We start from the raw sequence: 17,682 nt of genomic DNA, 5'->3' as shown, positions 1-17,682 counted from the left end.
ATATATATATATAAAACCCCATGAAAAAACAAAGGATTCAGAAATTGTCAGACATCAATTAAAAACAAACTAAAAATATTTTCTCATGTTAGAGGATTTATTTGAATTTGAATATTAATCATTAAGGTATAAAGATTGTATTAGACTTTAGTTATTAGATCTTAGTGTGTTCAGTTTTCCCATGTAAATCTGTGTTGCTATGTCCCTTTCCTTTCACGCTGCCCTTATTCTACAGAACACTAAGGATACTTTCCAATAATAATTTATGCAATATGTTCAAAGGTGCAAACTTGTCAGATATTTTAGCAAATAGTTTTTCATTTTTAACAGCTTTTAAATTTCTCATTTAGTTGCTGTTCATTTTAAACTGTGTCTGTCCCCTGTGTCTTCCATGTCTTTCTCAGTAGTTGTAGAACTTCTTATTCACATCTTTGCATTTATTACCAAACCAGCATTTTGTTTTCAGTATTCTTTATAACGAGTGAAGTTTGTGTGGTTGGAAAAAAAGCTGTTTACAATTACTGTTTCTTTATATAGCATGTAGTTTTTTTATTGTACAACACACTCTAATCTAGTGTCATTTTATGTGGTTCTTATAATTATAGTAGAAATGTTTTGTCTGATTCTTGCTCTTCTACATAATTAAAGCATCATATTTTATTGTCTTGTCTGTCTCAGAATGGACCTGAAGTAGAAGTTATTTCTCACTACATTCAGGAACCTTGATTATTCACAGACAATTTGCCAACAAACAGGTATTTTCCCTGAAATACATTTTACTTACTATTTAACTGAGCAAATCACTTAACTAGGCAGTGTTCACTCAGGCAGGGTCTGCAAAAAGGTCTGTGGGGTTCAGTGCTATACACTGATTAACATATACAATACAATACAAAAAAAAAAATCAGTCAATCAGTGTACATTAAAGATGGCATATTCATTCTCGTTTTTTCTTTTCTTCCATGCCAGTACATTAATACATAACTCATGTGGACCCAGAGTGCCCTATGCTGCTAGTGTTAAGTATGCAGCTGATACACCGACTTATTCAAATACCAAGAAAACGGCCTCCCCCTTCACTCTATCCTTTACTGTCATTCTAATAAACCAAAATACTGGCACTTCGTAGAATGTAACTTCATAGATTAGCACTAGGCTAACTGTCCTTTTCAGCCATTTTAAGGATAGCCAATTATCACACATGAGAATCAAACCCTGTACATTCTGCTTGGAAGGCAAACACCTTAACCATTATGCCAACTTCTCAACTACAGCTTAACAGCGTGGTTTACATCCCTTCTTAATGCTCCTCATCCTATACTGGGTCTACCAACATTCCAGTTCACCCTAGTCCAATGCCCAAATTTTCTCTGGGGTCAGTGAGGAACCTAAGGGCATGCTGGAGGTCTGATGTCCACCTTCTAGACAGTTTATATGTAAATATGTATATATATATATATATATATATATATATATATATATATATATATATATATATATATATATATATAGTACTTATCCACTTACCCTGCCCACTCATCTGTACTCATTGACATATGGCTGAGGGCAACTTCCCTCTTTGGACCACACCTACCCTTTGGATACATCATCAATGAATGGCCTCTCCCCAGGATGGGCATGCCCATCCTACACTGCCACTCTGGCAGTCGACTGAGCTAGTACAGAAACCTGCCTTTCTTAGAGCGAATTGGCTATGAGTGCCTACAAGACTCCACTTTGCCTTATAATAATAGCAATATGATGTGGTCCTAGCACTGAAGCCAGTTCACCCTAGATTTATTTTTTTCCATCCCATATAACGTACATTTTCAACATCAGTAAATTACATGTCTACTAGAACCACCATCTCCTGTTTGGCATCTACTTTTCTAAAGTAAAAGCCAGTAACCAAAGGGCTCTGGATGACTATGTTAGCACTGAATCCCCACATGACTTAGCCATCCTAAAGGAAGGCTTATCCCAAATAAATAACTAGTGCCAAAATCAATGACTGAAACTAAATACCTCTAAGAGTTGACCCTGTTGTTTGGGATTTGGGAACTTATACTGACAGTGACCTCATTTTTGACCAACATATGTTTATTGTCATAAGAAAGTCCTTCTGTATTGCACAGCTTATAAACAAAGGGATTGTATCTAGACCTAGGAATGTCATTGTTCCCCTTTACAGACCTCGTTAGGCCAGTCACTGAATATAATGCCCCCTTTGGCATGTATCCATCCAGACACATGCAAAAACTGGAAAGCCCGCAGAGATACCTTACTAAATGGTTGCAAAGTCTACACAACATGTCCTACATGGACTGACTCAAAGCCTTGGCACTATACTTGGCATCATACAGACTGCTACAAGGTTCCTTATATCTGGCTTACAAGACATCCTCTGACTCATTATTAATGGATTTACTGCACATCAGCAACTCAAATGGCATGAGAAATACTCAACCTAGGGATCTCAACCTCTTCTTTAACATCAACAGAATGGTTTGGAGGGACAGGTATAGTTCCCTGAGGATACCACTGCTCTGGAACAGACTCCCCATCCACATGAAACAAAGTTTATCCTTGTCTATATTCAAGTGCAATTTAGATCTTCGGATGGAAACAGAAAATTTACCCTAAGGACTGCCCCTTGTACTACTGCTACTACTGGGCAGAGGCAACTCCTAAATGCTTTATCCCATGCATGGATTCCCTCAAATGATGGTATGATCTCATTTATTCTCATTAGTGGTAATATATAATTATTGACCATGAGATGGGTAAGGCCAATCTATAACCAAATGGGATAGGTTATTTCAAGCACAAAAAGGAAAATTGGCTCGGTTTAAAATGGCTCACAAGGGCAGTTAGCCTACTATTTACCTATGAAACTATGAATGCAAGTTTCAGCTGCTAGATGACCTCAGTATCACAGCCAGGGACTTGAGTGTTTTGCAGCTTACATGGGTCGGCCTCTCATGAACTTGAATATATTTTTGAGCAAGGTGTTGGCAGCTTTGCATTGACAGAAGAGCTGCTGCATCCTGCCTGAATACACTACCTACATTTAAATAAGGTAAGTGCAGCAACTGTGGGACAGTACGGGAGTGCAGCTAAGGTTTCAGGCAGTGATAAGAAGAAGGGGGCGTCATATTTAAGGAGCAGGAGGGGAGGTTTTAGTTAGGAAGAGAGAAAGGACTTTAGCTTTAGGGAGCAGAAGGAGAGTTTTAGGTTACTTTAGGGAGCACTCAGTGACTTCTGCTTTAGGAAAGAGGAGAGGAATTTTAGGGTTAAGGATGGATCAGGGACTTTAGGTTTAGGGAGTGATCAAGGAATTTTAGGGTTAGAAAGCAGGAGGGGAGTTTTATGGTTAGGCAGCAATCGGAGACTTTAGGATTAGGGAATGAGAGAGGTATTTTATGGTTAATGTTAGGGTTAAGCACTGGGTTAGAGTTAAGGTTACAGTAAGGGGTCGGTAAAGCTATGCAATTTACTATTGACAGATGTTGGGAAGGCTAGGTGATTCAGAAGAATCAAAACAAATAGAGAAAAGTGCTGCAGGGCAAACAGCTAACCAAAAACAAAACTGCAAGCACCACTGATGTCTTCATGAAACACGTACAGCAAGCCCTATATGTTAGAAGCAAAACTTTAATAAACACAAATTGAGCACGTTTGTCCAATTCAACAGGACTTAATCAGAACTGGTGTCAGTTAATTAAACAAGTTTAAATACACTTAATCAAAAAAATGTGATCAAATAGGACCATTGAAATTCAAAATGCAATAAAACAATCACAATAAGGGCTAATTGATCAATAAAGACAAATCAACTTTGCTACAACTTAAAATCAAGTTAAGAATGATTCCTTGTAAAGGCAGTTAAAAACAAGTTCATGATCCTAGTGGATAAATACAGTTAAGAGAAGTAAAACTGAACCAGTGTTGTAATAATAAATACAAAAAAACAGGAATATCGTTATCTGAAACCTATTTACAACTTGGAAGCCCATAGTCACAGCACACTTTTTAAAGATATACCATCATTTAACCCTGGGGGTGTGCATGCACTCAGTATAATCTGCCATAGCAGCTCTTTATATTCTATTCTAAGTTTGAGGAGCTAAAATTTAGTACTGTCCCTTATGAGTTCAGACTAAATTATTTGTGTGATTGTAATTCTAAAGGCGTGATATACACAGCATATTGTGATTTTTGCCATGCATTCTACATTGGCAAAATGGAGCACACACTCTGTAAAAGGATTTATGAGTGTCATTATTATACCCAGACATGGAATGTCAACAATGCAATATTTAAACACAAAATTATGTGTACAAAAACACTGTTTTGTTTCTTTTTTTGGACCAGGTTCCATATAATCCCAGGGTTTGCCCATGGGAATTTAGAATGCATGTGAATTTTATTGTATTTTGTATTTCATGGGTGCTATTTGACCACATGTTTTTTGATTAAGTGTATTTAAATTTGCTTTAATTAACTAACTCCAGTTCTGATGAAGTCCTGTTGAATCGGTCAAAAGCGCTGAATTTGTGTTTTATAAAGTTTTGCTTTTAATGTATGAGGCTTGCTGTGCATTTTTCCTGAAGACATCAGTGGTGCCTGTAGTTTTGTTTTGGTTATTTGTTTGTCCTGCGGCACGTTTTCTCCATTTGTTTTGGTTCTATTGTTTTATCTGGAGGATTTTGCTATGTCTTCTCAGGATTTATTTGCCCCTGCTCAGACAGGAACGGGACAGAACCATGTTGCATTCATGAATTCTGACTTGGCTGAACTTTAATGCACTTACTTACCAGCTCATACAGCTTGTACAACTTTTGACACCTATTCTTAACTCGAGTGGGTTTACAAATGGATCCAATCATCTGCTGACCACTTGTTTAGTTCATCCTGGTTTGGATGGTGGCCATGGTAACACACTTTGTGAAGTCAGCATGTTCCTCTCCCAGACTCCTGACAGTTTTCAGTGTGCTGCCTCTACCCACAAGTACTTGCTGTGAGTTAACCAAATACCTGTTACAGTAAATCTATTGGGTGAAACAGTTACTGCCAGAAAATAATTTGATTTTACCACTTGGCTGAAGCATATGCCATTTGAACAAGTGGCTACAAGGAATCCCCAAGCAGTAAGTGTTACTTTTGATACACAACTCACATTATTTGAAAAAAAATGTTTAAGTTTAAGTCCTTGCAACTGGACAATTGCTAACTGAAAGGATGCACTGAATGTAACAGGGTCCCAAAAGATCTCAGAGTATGGAAGTTTCTGAAGGTCATCACCAAGACAAAGGAAGTTGTTGATGAACTGACCAGTATTTTTGATGACTGTGGTTGTAAAGTGTTGAGGATTATTATTACAGACAATGAGAGGAAGATGGACAGATTATTTGAAGAAATTCAAATTATTGACTCTTCCTCAGGAATGATCTTTTGTTTGAAGGGAAGAGTAACAAGTATTTCCAACCATTTAACAACGTTGATCAGTCTATTGACAATATTAAATCGAACAAATATCATAAACTACTAAGAAATTATCAGGATTATCTTCAGGGTTTAGCCTATCCTTTCCATAAAAAGAATAGTCCTTATGATACTTTTCCAAATAATACTAAGCAACCTTCCCACCCAGGTCTCCACTGTCCAACAAAAATTACCATGCTGCTGGCCCAGGACCTGCCTTTTTTAGACCAAAATCAATTTCCACCTCTCTGCAGGGTGGAGAGGTTGGCATAAAAAAGGAGAGAGAAACATGTCAACAAACCATGAGAAGAGGAACTACAACCATGGTTATCACCCCAAGAGGAAATTTCACAAGAATCGATGCAGATGCCATTGAATGAAATTCCAGCTTGTACAGACCATTTAGGGCCATGTTGCCTTTATCACGCACCCTGCAGTGGTACTTTTGATCACATCCCAATGAGGGGTCAGGTCTCCGATGATTCTGGGGCTTTTGGTGTACATGTTCATAAAGGCTTCCATATATTTAATTTTAGCAATTAGCAAGTGATTGACTCTAGGTTCTTGGAACATTTTAGCAGAGGCTTTACTTTTGTTCTATCTGCAAGAATGGATTTGGCAGAAGTTATCACTGAACTTAAATTGTTTGTGAGAAAATTGAATTTCAAGGTTCTTTTTCAAGACAAATCTAATCATACACCTCAGCTTGTCAGTAAAAGTAAATTTACCCCCCTTTGCACCCTACTTTGCTTTGTTTTTTTTTTTTAAAAATTATGCGAAAACAATGTGAGAAAACTTTTTCAACATAGGAACCGCTTCATGTGTCCCAACATGACCACCAAAGAAAGGCAATTGTTGGGTGAACTTGTCAGTAATTGGCAATTAAGACTCATTGAACCAGACAAGGGGGGGGGTGGATAGTACTTTTGAATTTTATTGATTATTCTACCAAAATGTTTGCTTTATTATTTAATGAATTGCAGTATGAAATGGTCTCAAAAATGAGGTCAATATTGCCTACCACAAAACTTGACATTTAGTTGAAAGATGTATTGGACCAAGAGTTAATTGACTGCAAACTTTATACATTTCTCAAGGTTGACCACCTTGTGGTGCCAACTTTATTTGGTATGCCCATAACCCATATAAATCCTTTAGATACACCATTTCATCCTATGTTTGCTGTGGGTGGTTCCCAGACTCACACCTTGGCTTTTTTTGTGGACAACAAGCTCAAGCATTTTATCAGGAATTGTGATTACATCCTTAAAGATTCCTGGGACTTTCTCATGAACATTCACAATAATTGTTCAACCCCAAATGGATATTGGTTACAGTGGATGTCATTGACTTGTTTTCCTGTGTTCTCCATAGTTTGGGTATGGAGTGGTTTAGAGAAGTGTTATTAGCATGTGAATTTTTGACATATAATGAGATTAATCTTATACATGATTTTATGGAACTTGTTTAATCTAATAATTATGTTCACTTTGAGGGAGAATATTTTAAACGGGTGACAGACATAGCTATGGGTGCAGCATGTGCCCCGTTGTATGCAAACATCATTTTATGGTTTTGGGAGCAGCATTATGTATTCAGTTCTGCAGACATGAAACATATAGCCATGTATTTAAGGTACCTAGATGATATTTTTGTTATTTGGAAAGGAGGTTATGATGAACTGGAACAATTTATAAGTTTCTTAAATTTGACCACTGTTTTTTTAAGGTTACTTTCTCCCACTCCAAAGAAGGTATACATTATTTACATGTTTCTATTATTAAGAACCTTGTTTACCAAAAATTTAAATCAAAATTGTACAAGAAACCAATTTTTTCTAACAACTTTTTACACTTTGACAGTAACCACTCGTTTAGTCAGAAATGGGGGTTGGTTAAGAGACAAATGGTTAGGGTGTTTCACATTATCTCTCACAATGATGAATTCAACAAAGGATTATTTAGGTTAATTAATATGTTTAAAATTAGGGGATACCCAGATAAAATGTTACTTGATATTAAGGAAGAAATGTGGAAAAAAAAGACCAGATTTTTTCCCCCCATTGCTGGGTAGAAAAAGCCAATTGGCCTTAAAAACATAGAATGTCAACTGTATTAATTTTGAACAAACTATGTTGTTAAGGTTTGGTAGTGAGACCCCAGGGTAAGACAACTTATCAAAAACAATTGGAAATATTTGAGGTGGATCTAAAACTTTTTGAATGCCTTGGTCCCGAGCCATATTTTGTTTACAAAAGACCGCAAAATTTAAAAGAATAATTTGAGGGAACAAGTTCTGTTACCCCACTAGTTGCAGACAACAATAAATTGAAGGATTCAAAAAATGTGGCATGTGTAAACAATGTAAATATTTACATGAGGGGAAGGAGCTAAAACGTAGTACTGTCCCTTATGAGTTTAGATTAAATTATTCATGTGATTGTAATTCTAAAGGGGTGATATACATAGAATATTGTGACTTTTTTGCCATGCATTCTACATTGGCAAAATGGAGCACACATTCTATAAAAGGACTATGAACATTATTATGATATTAAGACAAGGAACATCAACAATGCACTATTTAAATATAAAATTATATGTACAAAAAACACCAAGTTTTGTTTCTTTATTTTGGACCAGGTTTTATACAATCCCAGGGATGGTCTGTGGGAATTCAGAATAGAGTGTAAAGAGCTGCTATGGCAGATTAGATTAAATGCTTCCATACCTCCAGGTTTAAATGATGGTATATCTTAAAAAAAATATGCTGCAACTACAGGCTGCCAAGTTATAAATAGGTTTCAGATTACTATATCCGTGTTTTTTTTTGTATTTTTTATTACAACATTGGTTCTATTTTATTTCTCTTAGCTGTATTTATCCTTTATCCACTAAGGTTATGAAACTTGTTTTTAACTGCCTTAACAAGGAGCATTCTTAACTAGGTTTTAAGCTGCAACAACATTGATTTGTTTTTATTGCTTATGTGACAAACCAAAATGCTGCCAGCCCAGCTAGCTGGAATTTTGCAAATAATTATATGTCACTTGAAGAAAATATTAATATGATTTATATAAAAATTTGACACTGTCAGCCCAGCTATCTGGATTTTTGTAAATAATCATATGTCATTTGTGAATATTAATATGTTTCATAGGCTTGTCTTACAAATGTAAGAGAACTATATGTTATGTGTATATTAAACTACTGGTGCAGAAGTGTTAAACTGTATGTTATGTACTGAGCTTTGAGAATGTAACCATAGTGTACCCTGCTGTAAAAGAGCAGAAATGTGTATAAACTATATACCTGTGCAGATGTGTGTTTTAATGCTATAAGCTGGAACATACAGTGTTAACTTGCAAAACCTCAAGAAAATAAGTGAAAATCGTTTTATAATTCTGTTATCTCTGTTTCAGCTCAGAGCAGACACAATGTCTACAGTTGGAGGTTTTCCTATTGTCTTGAAAGAGAAATAATGACTAGGTTTCAAATGTAAAAGTGTTTAACTATTTTATGACTTCCAGTTCTAGGCAAACATCTAAGAGATATGTACCTCTGACACAGAGGTGCTAAATTCTGTTTCTTTTAGCCTGGGAACTGAAGGCAGGTGACAGAGTGATGTCATCCCAGCTAACCCAGCAGTAATGTGCATTATTAATTTAAGAACTATCTCAAAGAGTGAGTCTGTGCATTTTATATTTGTCTTTGTACCTGGAAACATCCTCTTATCAGCACATGTCATGCTAATAGTAAGTAAAAAGGTGATTTATCTTAGATATAGTGAAGATTAGTTTAGATGTTTTCTGTATTTATTTGAGACTGTCCTGCAATGTTGTTTTAAAATACTTCCTGTGATTATGAACTGTGCTGAGTTATTGGGTATTGTCTTGTTCTTTTATTATTTATTATTAAATATATTTAAACCTTTTAATTGTGGCTTGTTTATTTAGAGATATTTAAGCTCATAGAGTACTTGCATATGTATTTGGTGACACTGTATAGGCCACTCCTAAATAGCCTTGGCCTGGGTCAAACTTGGATAATAGTAACATCACACAGTAGGATTGGTCACCCTTTGGGAAGGGCCTTAAAGTAGCTGATAATGGGCTCTGGTGGCAGTGATAACTTCCTTATGGTCTGGGCAGAAGGGTCATAGCTAGTAAACCTACGCCAGCCTTTCCCAGGTATATGTTTGTGTATAAATCATATCTCAAAGTGTGTGTGTGTGTGTGTGTGTGTGTGTGTGTGTGTGTGTGTGTGTGTGTGTGTGTGTGTGTGTGTGTGTCAGCTACATGGGCAGGGATATGTAGCACTGGTTGGACAGAGAGAGTGCTGGAAGGACTTGGCTTGGAACACTGGCTAAGGACTCAACTCTATAGGTGTGCCGGTCAGAGTCTTATTGTGGATCTGGAGAAAGAGGGATAAACCAGCCCCAGACTGATCTCTGTCTGCTCTTAAGGGAAACTGTACTTTACTCTGTGTGTACTTGTCATCCTCCCAATGTGTACATCCCTCACTTTTGCTAGCTGTGAGGATTGAGGCTCCTTGATTGCAGGGCCAGTGCAGGGTTGTCACAGCTTAATTAACCCTTACTGTGATTGTTTTATTGTATTTTGCATTTCATTGGTCCTATTTACCATATATTTTGATTAAGTGTATTTAAACTTGCTTTAATTAACTAACACCAGTTCTGATGAAGTCCTGTTGAATCGGACAAAAGCGCTGATCTTGTGTTTATTAAAGTTTTGCTTCTAATGTATGGGGTTTGCTGTGCATGTTTCCTAAAGACATCGATGGTGCTTGCAGTTTTGTTTTGGTTAATTTAGTAGAACCAGGTTAGCAGGAGTTAAAGCACTTGCCTAGAGCAAGTGACAGTGAGTAAGTGTGCAGCAAGCTACTAGCATGTGATTAACTGTACTTATTTGACACTTGTTAACTAGTTAACTAGCTGAGTGGTCTAGGCAAATAACTGCTTTCAGCCATGATCCTGGCCACAATGTGTAAAAAGTTTCAGAGAACAGCAGCAACTGATCTTTGAATAATGTGCCAAGTATGATTTTAGCACACAAAAATCAGTACTCATGCAGTGATAAATTAAGAAGATATTAAGACTAAAGGTTTAAAACAAATAAAATGATACAAACAAAGCATAAATTTACAGTTTCATCAGGTATGAATAGCTGTTTATTTTATTGTAAAATAGTGGCACAAAACACTTATGATGTACGTATTCATTTAAAAACAGGTGTTCTTTTACAGCATGCAGAAACTAGTTTAAACCAACTAATGCTTTTAAGTAGAATATTTATTTGTGTTAATGTCTGCAGAGGTTTGGAGGTCTTCCCTTTCAAGTTAGTGTAGATCAGTAAGCATGTTGTCTCAGAGTGAAAGTCTCTCTTCCTAGCTCTGGTGTGCTGGTCATCATGGAGGTGAGAGTCCATTTTACCTAATATACCAGTCCCTGGACTGAATTCATTTGTATTCCACCACTTAATAACTTTGCTCCACACTTTTGCTCTAAAATGCCATCCACTGTTTGCAGTCAGATATGTTCAAACATGTCTATTCATTTTTGGCCTCAATCGAAAAAGACTCCTGCTTTACTGAATGAAGTCCAGATGAAATACTTTTGCAAGGTTTGTCTTAACCATTTCTGCAGTGATCTGCTCCCAGAAATGGAGCAGTGTGGACTAGAAATTCTCCTATTGTATAAAGGACTACTGTCCGCCATCAGTCAGAGAGCTAGCAAGCACAGCTAACTTAGCAGCCTTCTACATGAAATGACGTTGAAGACCCTGATGAAATCTAAATATGATACAATCAATGCACTGTCTATATCTCTGCTGCAACTCAGTCATAATCCCATGAAAAGAGACTGCAGGACCTATGTAGCTAACATGGTCTGCTAAAACTAAAAGAAAAAACAGACGAAACTAGAATGGTTGGGCCCAACAGGCCATTAACCTTTAGGATCACTGTAGGCCAGCACTTCAGCCATTTCTCCATTAGCTTTTCCAAGACCAAGATGATGGTCACCAGCCTATTACCTGTTTCAACCAATGTTATACAGCAGAACCAACCTAGCCATCTTTGCCCGAGGACCCTCCCTGCCTCAAGCAGTCTGCTCTACAGAACCACCAACCATTGCTCCTGCCAGGGTACTAAGAATTTCACTTGGGACCCTTAGTGGCAATCTATCAGGACATAGAGCTTGGTTCTGTCATTGTTACGTTAATTATTTGTCAGTTATTTCCTCTATGAAGTCTCTATCCATCCTGTCGGACCTTCTACCAGCCATATCTTCCTCCAACACAGTATTTTGCTGTCTTTCCTTTGAGAAGATTAACATAGAATACTCATTAAACACTTTTATCTGATCGTATCATCTGCATTTCTCATCCCAACCCAACTGTTACCACCATCATCTAATCTGACTATGTCATATTTCACACATTGTTGCTTTCTGGTATGTCCTTAAAATCTCTTTACTCTGCTTTTTAATCATTTCAATCAACTGCCTTTTCATTTATGCCCCAACAGCATTTACCAGCTTTATTTCAGAGTTCTTACCATACATAAACCTCAGTTTCTCCCCTTACTTACACTTTCTGTCACCATATAGACTTGTTTTTCCACCCTGAAAGTGTAAACCACCTTTCTAGAGAGGTGCACCGTGCACACTATGAAGATCTATTCACTATGTTTTGTTGAAAAGACAGAGGTCCGTTTTCTGGTATTTATTTTGGTTACTGTTCTCAAATTTGTGATGTGGCTTTGTGACATGTAAAACACATGATCAAAACTTGAGAGTGTCAATGCAAAAGTTAACTCCATGGTACAGAGAGATAAAGTCTTAAGTGTGTCCCAGTCAGTCAAGGATCAAATACCAACCTGTACACTGAAAAAGCAGACAAAGGTGGGTAGGAGTAAGTAACAGATTCAAGACTACGCATCCTGGAAGGAGGAGGAGACAGTAGCCCTATTGAACAAAGTGATGCATCGTGTGCAGTGTATATGCCCAACATGGTAGTCCTTATGGACCATGTGCAAGAATGAGCATGCCCACATGTGAAGGTATAACAGGCTTTCATATCTTAAAGTACACACATCAACCATCATGAGAGGGGTCAAGAGTAGAAAATGGAAAATCCCTCATTGCTGCTTGAATGACATCTGTGCTGTAACTGTCCCTCACTCAGTTGATAGGGTACGATTGGCATGACATGACATGGTGTTGGATGGACAGCAAGCACAGGGAATAGTAGAAATGTATATTACAAACAGTGGAAATGAAAAATGCAGCTGAATCAAGATCACTATTGTTTCTGCGTTTGTACTACAAAGTACCAAAAATTATTCCAAATCTATATTTTAAAATGGTACTGTATCGGTGTGAAATATTGCCTTCTGTCTTGAAATAATGAGGTCTGAAACATTAATGACACAAGTCATAGTGCGAGGCATTTGACGATCATGTCTTCAGGTTAAACAAAACTGACACGTGTCAGAAGACCTATTCAGGAACACACAGAACTTGAGTGATGACCAGTAAAGCCTTGGCCATAGTGTTGAGCTATGCACACTTGTATCTTTAGCACTCTACAAACCTATCCCTAATATATCACACAAAGGTATATGCATACAAGCAGAGTATAGAAGCAGACAATCATGTCATGATGAACTCATTACCTTCTGTGTTTATGGTGTTTATGATTTTTTGTGTGTGTGTGTGTGTGTGTGTGTGTGTGTGTGTGTGTGTGTGTGTGTGTGTGTGTGTGTGTGTGAATGTATGTATTCACCCGGGCTCTGCCTGCAGATGTTCTGTTGTCATCAGTATACTATCCTGGTATACAAAGATAAACAAGTAAAATAAATAAATAAAATTAGCACAGCAAATCAGGAAGGACTAGGTCAACATCAGGGCTGTGCAAGTAAGGAACATAAGCACATGTCAAGAACTTGTAACACCGGTACATTCTTGTATGAATGATATGATCTTTGCACAAGGGTTCAGAAAAGCTAAGTACTATCATGAAAAAAAATATATTTATCCCATCAAAGAAGATGCAATGTGAACCATAAGCAATGAGGCAGGGTAGACCCAGAATTAACCATAAGGTATCTTAATGACACTGTGCAATGCCCAACGTGAATCCAGGTGGTTTGATCTTGCCTAGAAGTGGTGCTTCTGCATGATTACCTAATGAGTACAAACAGGCAAGCACAACAGAAGCCATAATGCATACATTAAGTTTTACAGGGGATACATTTTGGTCAGCAAATGAAGTTAAAAGGGCACAAATTAATTGACAAATTAAAGGAAGAAATAGGAACTGGAATGAAGTGTGCCCTCCATACTACCTGCTATTCAGTTTAAAGATTGTATGTATGTGTATCTTTATTTCTGTATTTAGGATGTATACCGTAGTGCGAAATACTGTATTCCGTGGTGGTACAGCTGTAACGTTGTTACCTCACAGCAAGAGGTTCTCCCGTTCGATTCTCGGCTTGGGAGTGCCTTCTGTGTGGAGTCTGCATGTCCTCCCCGCGGTTGGGTAGTGTTCAAAAGACATGCGTGCGTAAATGGGAATGCCTTTGGTGAAGATGGGGTGTCGAGCTGGCACCTTCGCGTTTTGTAAAAATCTACTGCCAATCATTAGCGGGCTGGAGTTCCGCTGTTGCGACCCCTTACCGAGAAAAAGCCAAAAGACAAACAACAACAACCATAGTACCAAATACTGATCATTAGATATCTTGAACTCTTTATAAACTTTTCTGCATTAAATGTCTTTACAACACTGTTTCCCCATCTACAGTATAAATCCATTTACTTCCTGATAGATTTTAGAGTTAGCAGAACTGTATAGACTTATACATGTTGATGAGAATACTTTACTGTACATACCTGTAATTATGTTTGTTTATTCTGAGAAATGCAACTATTGTTTTTCTGAGAACTGTGAGAAATTCACCTAAAATATAAATGTACTGTGCTGGACCTTTCCTCCCCAGGCCTCCTCTAAAAATAAACTCTGCCTAGTCTGACTTTTCCCAGTCAACAAAGACAAATAAATAAACAGATAGCTAGAGAGATAATAAATACTGAGAGAAGGTAGCTGAAAAGCAGAGTAGTGTATATATCAGAAAGGCCTTGCTTCGTGGGGGGGGGGGGGCAGTCTGGAAGCTGATGCATATTCTCTGAAATTGTAGCAATAGTCCTGTATTATCTCTGAGTGTCTACTGCTTCTGTAGAATCAATACTTTATTATCAGAAACACTTTTTTTGCTCCTTTTAGGCTCCCCACAGTTGACCATCAGCTGTTCCAAGTTTCTCTTCTTGTCTGCTGAACCTACTAAACCCACTTTAGCCTCCCAATTTCTACCTGACCCATGTGCAGGGCTAGCAAGGAGATTGAGGGGGTTGAATCACTCTGTTGGCAGGGAGTGTTTTCTATTTATTCCCACCACTACATGTGTCCAGTAAAACCCTAAGAGCAGGATGTGCAATGGGTGTCAACAATGAACCAACCTTCACTGCCCTGCCAACCCTCAGACAGAACCTCAGAGTTGTTTCCCCTTGGACACCAATAAAATGAAACTACAACACTGCTCCTCAAGTGCACACACATCTCTTCTCGCATCCAGGAAGGGTATGACCACCTTCCCTGCCTGCACAGTCAAATGCCTGAGCTGCTATTTGAACTTGGTTCACCTTAGGCTTAGTCAGGATTTTATTCCTTAACATCACCAGCACAGGCTAGCACTGCTTACCCCTCCCCCCCTGCGGATCACCTGATTACAGTACATCATGCAAAACCATAATTGTTAAACAATACCAGTCAAATGTGATGCTAATTAGTAGCAGTCAGTTTTCATGCATTTGCATAATTATTATGTAATAGCTCATCATTTCTTAGAGGTACTGTTTTATTAATGTTTATCTAGCTGATAAAGGGGAGGATGTGCAGACTAAATTCCACACTCATGACTGATCAGATTGGTAGGCCTGGCAGTTAGAACTGATGAATAAGTCTGGGAGTTGGAATCAAGACTGTGAACTGTTAATGAGCTGCTTCCTGTAGTCCAGGGTTTGATTCCCTCAACCTTCATTTGCATACTGTGTGACTCAGATCAAGTCACTTAACCAGAAAGTGCACTTAGGCTAAGCTTCTCAATGTTGTCCTGGATTGTATGACTTTTAACGACCTCTGAACCTATGAAAGAAGTTAATAAGACAAAGGTAATCAAAAAGAAATATTCTTAACATACAAAGGAAAGCTTATACCACAGTAGTGCAAATCTAGTCATATAATGACAGTCTGGCAATTGTTTTAATATTGTCTAGCATTATACACTTGTAACCTATAGACAACATAACCAATATTTTTTGTCCCCTACATTATCCCCATGGCACTACTACCCAGTGCCCTATATCCATACCAGGTCTACCATTCACTACATCACCCCAGACTTCCTCCACTGACTGCTGGGGCCGGTCATGGAACCGAAGGGAATCCTGGGGGTCTGAGCCATCTACATCTATTTGGGGGGTTCATTTAGGGAATTTTCAGTTATGCACTATCCACTACCCCCCCCCTCCCCTTGCAGTTTGTGGGGATGCTCAAGGGGCAGGCATGCAATGGCATTGTGTGGCATATCGCCACACCTCGGTTGTAGCCCAGTCATATCTACCTCCCTACCCTTCCTGAGCTATGTCTCCTTATACAATGTCCCCAGTCACCACCACGGATTGTAGCTGGGAATGCCTGAGTAACTGCCCATCCTCCCTGTCTATCAGCCAGTCACCTGAACCTCTAATCAAATCCTGGTCAACTGGACTACAGTCAGGGCTATATCCCTTTACGTCACAGAAGCAGCTATAATCAATAAGCTTTTCAACACTGAGCAATCCTGCGTGATTCTACGTGGCTTAGTAATCCATTTTTAGATGCCGCATACTGTGAAAGCAATTGACCATTTTTAAATGTCCTAGCTCTTCATTCTCCGCATAAGATTATTCAATAAAAATATGCCTCACATTTTTTTTCATCTTTGCAGTGAAAATATGTGGGCCTCCTCCTGTCACTGAGTTTTTGAAAGTGTTGTAAACATTATGCATGTTGTGAGCAATCCTACCAGAAATTCTGTTCTTTGTATGTGACATTTTTTCATTATCTTGATTCCTTATTACACCTCCTCTAAAAAACACACACCTAAAAATCAATGTTAACTCATACCTCTCAACCTCTTAGAGCAATAATTCTGGGCTAAGTCAAAAATAATGGCTAAACAAAGACCCAAAATCAGGACAGATTTTAAATACTGCTGTTATAAACTCAGAAAGTTGATAAAGCAAAAGATTTTGCATCAGCAATCATTTTATGAAGTTAATGACGTCTCAAACTTATCATTTTTTAGCGAGTTGAATCCTCAGTGATTTGCCAGAAAACGACAAATTTCATTAGGAATGGTCCAAAAACAAGGCAAAAAAGATGGACATTCTGTGAACTTCTGAACAGTTGATGCGTTTGTGTTAACATAATATGCACTTCAAGCAGCATACCTTACATCTATAATTAAGGAAATACAGTAATAAATAAATATGTAATCATTTCGGACAGAAGGAAATAGATATTAAAATAAAAAAAAACTATTTTTGGTGTTACTACATCCAAAAACTACTGCAAGCCACAGTGGTACAGCAGTAGTGTTGTTGCCTCACAGCAAGAGGTTCTTCTGTTCGATTGTCAGCTGGAGTGCTTTCTGTGTAGAGTCTGCATGTCCTCCATGCGGTCGAGTGGCCTCCGAAAGACATGCGTGAATGGGCGTGCCTTCGCTGAAGGTTGGGCGTTGGGCTGGCAACTCGGCACCATAAAAATCTAACGCCAATCATTAGCGGACCTGAGTTCCGCTGTGGCGACCCCTAACCGGGAAAAGCCAAAAAGAAAGATAAAAGCTACTGCCCCACACTAGTTTTTATTTTCTCCATTATCTATAAGACAAAGAAAAACATACATAATGAAACAGTCTTATAACGCAGGCAAGCATGAATTAAATAATGTACATGGCAAAGTCATTTAATGAATATCAAACTAAACAATGAGCTTTAGGACGAAGTTAACCATTCGTCGGAAGCTGTTGAAGTTGTTCCAGCACATTTGTCTAACACTTTGTCAGCTCTAGAATATTTTTG

General features: G+C 38.0%; 1 protein-coding gene across 1 annotated transcript in view; it reads left to right on the top strand.

Annotated features, from left to right (window-relative positions):
• Positions 1-17,682, top strand: part of CCDC120 (coiled-coil domain containing 120) — a 1,397,471-nt gene that overhangs the window by 257,968 nt on the left and 1,121,821 nt on the right. The window lies entirely within an intron of this gene.

Source organism: Protopterus annectens, chromosome 8.part0, assembly GCF_019279795.1.
Source record: "Protopterus annectens isolate FY-2018-M chromosome 8.part0, PAN1.0, whole genome shotgun sequence".
Lineage (NCBI taxonomy): Eukaryota > Metazoa > Chordata > Ceratodontiformes > Protopteridae > Protopterus > Protopterus annectens.
This window is presented reverse-complemented; position numbering and strand designations above follow the sequence as displayed.